Source organism: Crocuta crocuta, unplaced genomic scaffold, assembly GCF_008692635.1.
Source record: "Crocuta crocuta isolate KB4526 unplaced genomic scaffold, BGI_CrCroc_1.0 scaffold25, whole genome shotgun sequence".
In the NCBI taxonomy this organism is placed as follows: domain Eukaryota; kingdom Metazoa; phylum Chordata; class Mammalia; order Carnivora; family Hyaenidae; genus Crocuta; species Crocuta crocuta.
Window position 1 is genome coordinate 16,998,768 of NW_027532015.1, and position 8,006 is coordinate 17,006,773.

The 8,006-nt window shown below is 38.0% G+C and overlaps 1 non-coding gene across 1 annotated transcript; it reads right to left on the reverse strand.

Annotated features, from left to right (window-relative positions):
• Positions 1 to 7,126: 7,126 nt before the first annotated feature.
• LOC144241617 (U6 spliceosomal RNA) lies at positions 7,127 to 7,231 on the reverse strand. The gene has a single exon (XR_013338130.1). It is a non-coding gene; the product is annotated as a U6 spliceosomal RNA (small nuclear RNA).
• Positions 7,232 to 8,006: the final 775 nt, after the last annotated feature.

Here is an 8,006-nt window from a genome sequence, read left to right on the forward strand (position 1 = left end):
ATCATCATCTATATCTATATCTGGTGAAACTATATAGAAACCCAAGACTCAGAATAGTGATTTTATCTAAGGGTAGTAGAAGAGGGAGCACAAAAAAAGATTCACCTGTGTATTAAATAGATTTTGGGTATTTGTCTTCATGTATCTGGTGAGGACCTGCTTCCTGGCTATGTCTTTTCCCTGTATCCTCCCATGGTTAAAGGGGCTAAAGGGTCATTATTATAGGCACAACCAATACCATTCATGAGGGTTCTGTCCTCAGAACCCAGTCACCACCTAAAACCCTCATCTCCCAATACCATGACATTGGGGTTTAGGTTTTGACATATGAATCTGGGGAGGGGGAAGAAGCATTAGGTCTATAATAATGGTTTTTATTACTGTGTTTCAGAACATACATATGGATTACATATATTTCTTTTGTGCGGATTAAATATTATATATCATTGGGTGATATAAACCATGAAACAAGCTTGATACAACCCATATGTTATATAAAGTCATTAACTCATGTCTTCTCAGATGATGTGGAAACGTTTTCATTTCTAATAAAGCCATTCTTTGATAGTATTAAATATTTCAAATGTTGACATTCAAAAGAAATTCTGCTGTCCACTCTCCAGGAGTATGTCAGGAAGGACTACCTGTTGAAAGTGATAACTTTAGTGAGACCAAACCACTTTTTACAGACTATCTTTGGGGCTCATTGCCTTTGGGATTGATTATCCAGTTCTCTTTCTCATTCACCTTTTGGGACTTTTCACTACTCATTAAACACCTCCGTTAGAGAGGAGGGAAAGGAAAGGAAAGGAGAGGAGGTGAAATTCAAAACGCCCAATGTTATTTCAGTGTTGGTTAGCAAGCTGTGCTGGTAAGAGCTATGTGGCAGGCACTGACATTAATGGTTATGCTCAATATTGTTGGTTATCTGTGAAATTCACTTTAAGGTGTTTTTTCTTACATTTTTTAGATAGAGTTCCAATCAAAAATGAGCTGTTTGGATGGGTTCTGTATCAAGTGACAGAAAACCCATTGTGATATAAGCAAAGGAAGATGTCTTAGCTCTTGCAGGTGAAAAGTCCAAGGATATGATTGGGTCAGTACATCTAGGCTGGCACTTACGTTTATCATTAGACCATCAGCCCACACTTCTCCTCTGACTTCTGCTGGGGGGACTTCTGTATCAGGATCCAAAAGGAATCAAAATCACTGCCTGAGAGTTTGAACATACTTGCTTCCATGTGTAACCTTGGTCAAAAAGGGGAGAATGCTCTTTTCCCACAATTCCAGTAAAGGCTCATGGTGACTCACTGGCTCTTACAGGCTCACTGCACACCACTCAGACTTACTCCTGAAAAAGTCTGTGGTTATCTGCTCTCTTTAGTCTTCCCACAGGCACAGATAAAAATCTTGAATAGATCATATCTGTGATCTTCATTTTCACTTCTTCTTGTCCTTGTAATCAGGATTTTTTCTTTACCAGTATTCTGAACAGTTCTTAAAGCCACTATCTATTTCTGATGATAAAAACAATGTTTTTTTTTCCTGGTTTTCATCCTCTTTGGTTTTTTCATACAGCATTGGTTGCTGGCTTGTTATTGGTTTATTATAAAAAATTATATATGTTTTACTACCATTGAACCCAAGTAATGCATAGGTATGGGTCAAACAAAGCAGAAGTATCTTAATCAAAAAATGAAAGTTACACGTTACACTTTTTCCAATGCCCTCTTTTTCAGTGTGGTGGTCACCAAGTACTGAAAGTTCACCAACTACTGTATTCTCTATGTATGTGTGTATGCTTGTTTGTGTGTGTGTATGTATGTATGTATGTAAAATCTATCATCTATTTATCAATATAAACACAGGCATACCTTGCTTTATTGCACTTTGCAGATATTATTTTTTTGTTTTTTGTTTTTTTACAAATTGAAAGTTTGTGTCAACCCTACATGGAACAAGTCTATCAGCACTACTTTTTCAATTGCATTTCCACACTTTTTGTCTCTGAGTCACATTTTGGTAATTCTTCCAATATTTCAAACTTCTCTGGTAATTCTTCCAATATTTTAAACTTCTCATTAGATGTGTTATGGTGATCAGTGATCTTTGATGTTGCAGTGATCTTTGATCTATTGTAATTGTTTGGGGTGCCTTGAACCACACGCATTAAAGGGTGTGAACTTAAGTGAGACATGTGTGTATTCTGACTGCTCTACTGACTGTTTATTCCCGTCTGTCTGTCTGTCTCTCTCCCTCTTTTTCTCTCTTCCCTGTCAGGTTTTCCTGTTTCCTGAGATGCAACAATATTGAAAATGGGCCAATGAATAACCCTACCATGGCCTCTAAGTGTTCAAGTGAAGAGTCACAAGTCTTTCACTGTAAATCAAAAGCTAGAAATGATTGTGCTTAGTGAAGAAGGTACACAGAAAGTGAGATAGGCCAAAAGATAGGAACTAAACAGTCCAATTGTGACCACAAAGGAAAGTTACTGAAGGAAATTAAAAGTGCTACTCCAGTGAACACACTATTGATAAGAAAGTGAAATAGCTTATTGCTGATAAAGAGAAACTTTTAGTCATCTGGATAGAAGATCAAACCAGCCACAGAATCCCTTCAGCTAAAGGCTAATCCAGGGCAAGGCCCTAACTCTCCTCACTTCTCTGAAGGCTGAGAGAAGTGAGGAAGCTGCAGAAGAAAAGGTTGAGGGGCGCTTGGGTGACTCAGTCAGTTAAGCATCGAGCTCTTGATTTTGGCTTAGGTCATGATCTCAAGGTTCATGGGAGCAAGCCCTGCATGGGTCTCTGTGCTGGAGGCTGCTTGGAATTAGTTCTCTCTTTCTCTCTCTGCCCCTCCCCTGCTCACACACCATGATCTCATGGTTCATGGGTTCGAACCCCGCGTCGAAAGAAGCCTTCTCCAGAATATAAAAGTGCAGGGTGAAGTAGCAAGTGGTGATGTAGAAGCTTCAGGAAGTTCTCCAGAAGATCTGCTAAGATCATTAGTGAAGGTAGCTACACTAAACAGAGTTTTAATATAGGCAAAGCAGCCTTCTTTTGAAAGAAGATGCCATCTAGGACTTTCATAGTTAGAGAAGTCAATAGCTTGGGTTGGTCTGGCTTCAGAGCATCGAAAGACAAGCTGACTTTCTTGTTAGAGGCTAAAGCAGTTGGTGACTTTCAGTTGAAGCCAATGTTCATTTATCATTCGAAAATTTCTAGTGCCCTTAATAATTATGCCAAGTCTACTCTGCTTATATTATATAAATGGAACAATAGAGTCTGGATGATAGTACATCTGTTTACAATATAGTTTATTGAATATATTTTTTAAATGTTTATTCATTTTTTGAGAGACATAGAGAGACAGCATGAGCAGGGGAGAGGCAGAAAGAGAGGGAGACACAGAACCCAAAGCAGGCTCCAGGCTCTGAGCTGTCAACACAGAGCCCAATGTGGGGCTTGAACTCATGAACTGTCAGATCATGACCTGAGCCAAAATCAGATATTTAACTGACTGAGCCACCCAGGTGTCCCAGTTTACTGAATATTTTAAGCCCACTGTTGAGATCTACTGCTGAGAAAAAAAAAGATTCCTTTCAAAATATTATTGCTTATTAATAGTGCTCCTGGTCATCCAAGAGGTCTGATGGAGATGTACAATGAGATTAATGTTTAATGTCTGCTAACACAACATCTTTTTTGCAGCCCATGGATCAAGGAGTCATTTTGACTTTCAAGTCTTATTATATAGGAAATAAACTTGGTAAGGCTATAGTTGACTTAGGCAGTGATTCCTCTGATGGATCTGGGAAAAGTACATTCAAAACCTTCTGAAAAGGATTCACCATTCTAGGTGCCATTAAGAACATTTGTGATTCATGGAAAGGGTCACAATATCAGCATTAAGAGGAGTTTAGAAGAAGTTGATTCCAGCTCTCATGGATGACTTTAAGGGGATAAAGATTTCAGTGGAGGAAGTAACTGCAAGTGTGGTGGAAATAGCAAAAAAACTAGAATTAGAAGTGGAGTCAAAAGATGGGACGGAATTGCTGGAATCTTATGATAAAAACTTAAATGGATGATGAGTTTGTTCTTATGCATAAGCAAAGAAAGCGGTTTCTTGAGGTGGTATCTACTCCTGGTAAAGATGCGGCGAAGACTGTTGAAATGACAACAGAGGACTTAGAATATCACATACGCTTAGCTGATAAAGCAGCAAAGAATTTTGAAAGAAGTTCTATTGTAGGTAAAATCAAAAAGTATCACATGCTACAGACAAAATGTTCATGAAAGGAAAAATCAATCAATACAGCAAACCTCACTCTTGTCTTATGTTAAGAAAGTGCCACAGACCCCTCAGCCTTCAGCAACCACCACCCTGATCAGTCAGCAGCCGTCAACATCGAGACAAGACCCTCCATCAGCAAAAAGATTGACCTGCTGAAAGCTCAAATGATGGTCGGCGTTTTTCAGCAATAAAATATTTGTAATGAAGTTAAGTATTTCATTTTAAATAATTTTTATAAAATATTTTAATTGTATTTTTAGACCTGATGCTATTGTACACTTAATAGACTATAGTTTAGTGTAAACATTACTTTTATATGCACTAGGAAACCAAAAACTTAATTTCACTCACTTTATTTTAACATTCACTTCATTGCAGTGGTCTGGAACCAAACTTTCAATATCTTTGAGGTATGCATGTGTATAGATATGTGCATGAATATATGTTATGAATATATGAGAATACATTATGTAATGCTTATTTTCTTCTTACATTTTTGGATAAAATATATATATATATATATATACATATACTCTCCCTCTTTCTCTCTATTGATAGATACACATACAGATATACATACAATATCTCTCAATCTATCTATCTGTCTATCTATCTCTGGAATTTACTTGTAAATTTAATAGTATGACTTGGAAATCTTTCCATGATAACAAGCATAGACAGAGCTACTTCATTCCAATGGTTGTGTAATGCTTTATATAGTATTACTGAAACATAATTTAATCATTGATGATTGATGGGCATTTACATTATTGACATTTTGTTTTTGTTATTTCAAACAATGCCACATCACTCATAAATATATATATATTAAAATTTTTCTCTTGGCTTGGATACTGTGACACTACACACTATATTGTCTTCACAATATCTTTAATCGCCTGTTTTACTTTCATTGTGTCTTCTTACACAAATCACCTAAATGTGGGCTCTCCCAACATTCTGTTGCTGCTTTTCTCATTTCTTCCTGCTACATTTAATGATCACATTCGTTTTCAAGTCTTTAATTAGTATTTCCATACATATAGTTCTCCAGTTAGGTCTTTTGCTGGATTTAATTTTTAATGGACTAGGTATGAATTTTCACATGCCCCTTAGTCATTTCCATATGATTATGTTTCACAGGTAGCATGTCCGTAACTATTTCTTTACTTTCTCCTTTAAACTAATTTCTCTATGTCAACATTGATTATTAGGAGGTTATCAGTTGGTTAAGCATCCGAATTTGGCACAGGTCATGATCTCACGGTTCATGAGTTCAAGCCCCCCATCAGGCTCTGTGCTGACAGCTCAGAGCCTGGGACCTGCTTCAGAGTCCGTGTCTCCCTCTCTCTGTCCTTTCCCTGCTCACACTTTGTCTCTCTTTCTCTTTAAAATGAATAAACATTAAAAAATAATTTTATTAAAAAATTTTTTTAATGTTTTTTATTTATTTCTGAGAGAGAGACACACACACAGCATGAGCAGGGGAGGGTCAGAGAGAGAGAGGAAGATACAGAATCTGAAGCAGGCTCCAGGCTCTGAGCCAGCTGTCAGCACAGAGCCCAACACGGGGCTTGAACCCACGAACCGTGAGATCATGACCTGAGCCGAAGTCGGCCACTTAACCGATTGAACCACCCAGGTGCCCCAAAAAATAATTTTTAAAAATTATGATGATCAAAATCCAACCATCAAAAGGTGCCCAATTAGATCATCTTTGGCTTGGGTTCCAATCACCTTAAGAGGTAGGGACAGGCACCGTGCTTCATACAGTTGGTCAGCTGGTCAATTATCCAGATTAACCTTAGTTTGTCCAAGAACATAGTCTTTTTTCTCTGAGTTTGGTAATAATATAAGAAGGGCCGATACTCACCTGTTAAGAACAGCAGTGATTACACAAATGGTTAAAAGTGAAATACTTCCATTCAGGTTGGTAAATATTCCAACTTTGTTATGTACCTCCTCAATCCTCCTTGGCCCTTCTGCTGATCTCTCCTGATGTAGCTACTGAAGGGTTAATGCCCGGGGTAACAAGAAGGGTAGGAGGAAGGAAGAGTTTAGGAATTTGCTTGAGTCCTACAGACATCCAGTTTGACTCATCAGTGATACCAGTTGTCAAATATTTTGAATGTTGCCTGTCTAGAACCTGGAAAATTATCGTAAAAATAAGAATAAATATAGAGATAATGAAGAAACAAATTTAAATTCAAGATATGTATACATTTTAATCCATTTAAGTAGAGTAGGAAGTTATACAATTATTGCCATCATTTGGGTGACTAATAATCCAATGCATTAGATTTGGGATTTCGTTTGAATGTGAGAATTTTTATTAAGTTAACTTGCAATCATTACTGAAATGCTTGAAAAAAATTTTTTTTTACATTATAGGTTTTTATTGGTCATATAGTAATGTTTGTTTTAATAAAACAATGACATTAATAAGTTCAGTAAACTGACTAATATATAATAGAGATTGTCCTGTCCAAGCGGGACTCTCCAGAAATATATAAAATAATGCTATCAATGTGTCTAACAACCCATGCCTGTTGTCCATCTTCAGGTTCCTTTTCCCACATGGCAAATGTTTATTTCCACGTGTCAAGTAACAGACAAGGGTCTGTCGACTTTATCACTCACCTGCCTCTTGTGCACCTTCACCTCCATCTGGCTCATTAGGCTGGAATTCAAGATGCTGAGTTAGCCACAGCGCAGGATTTGGGACAGTGGGCTGCACTTGCAAACTGCAAATCGGCAGATGCCAAGGTAGGATGGCCTTTTTTTTCCTCCTTTCATTCACACACGTTTTGCACATGTTTTATTTTATTTTATTTTTTAAAATCGAAAATGCTTCACGAATTTGCGCGTCATCCTTGCGTGGGGGCCATGCCAGTCTTCTTTGTGTGTTCCATTTTAACACACGTGCTGATGAAGTAGGCACTATTTTGTTTATTAAAACATTTTTTTGAGCGTTTATTTATTTTTGAGAGAGAGAGAGAGAGAGACAGAATGTGAGTGGGAGAGAGGCAGAGAGCGAGGGAGACACAGAATCCAACTCAGGCTCCAGGCTCTGAGGTGTCAGACTCACAAACTGAGATCATGACCTGAGCTGAAGTTGGATGCTTAACTGACTGAGCCACCCAGGTGCTCCCACACTATTTTATTGTTTTAAGCAAGCTCTATGCCCAGTGGGGGGCTTGAACTCATGATGCAATCAAGAGTTGTGGGCTCTACTGGCTAAGTCAGCTAGGCACTCCTCATACATGTTTTGAATTCAGACATTTCTCTGACAAACTATTTTATAGATTTAAATGTGTGCTTCAAGAGGTGCCTCGGTGGCTGAGTTGGTTTAAGTGTCTGACTTCGGCTCAGGTCATGATTTTGTGGTTTGTGAGTTTGAGTCCCACATCAGGCTCTGACAGCTCAGAGCCTGGAGCCTGCTTCAGATTCTGTGTCTCCCTCTCTCTCTGCCCCTCCCCTGCTCATGCTCCATCTCTCTCTGTCTCTCAGAAATAAACATTAAAAAAAGGTTTTAAAACATATATGCTTAAAATAAAAGAAAATGAGTTTATTTGACTGCAAAATAGGTTGTAAGCAAAAAAGATCTTTAATTTCTTGTGGCCCTTCTTTTCTTTCAGTGAACTGAATCCTGGAGAACAATGAGTACCTATGAAGGGCAGATGAGCACTTCAGGTTTGGAGTCAGATGGACAGATC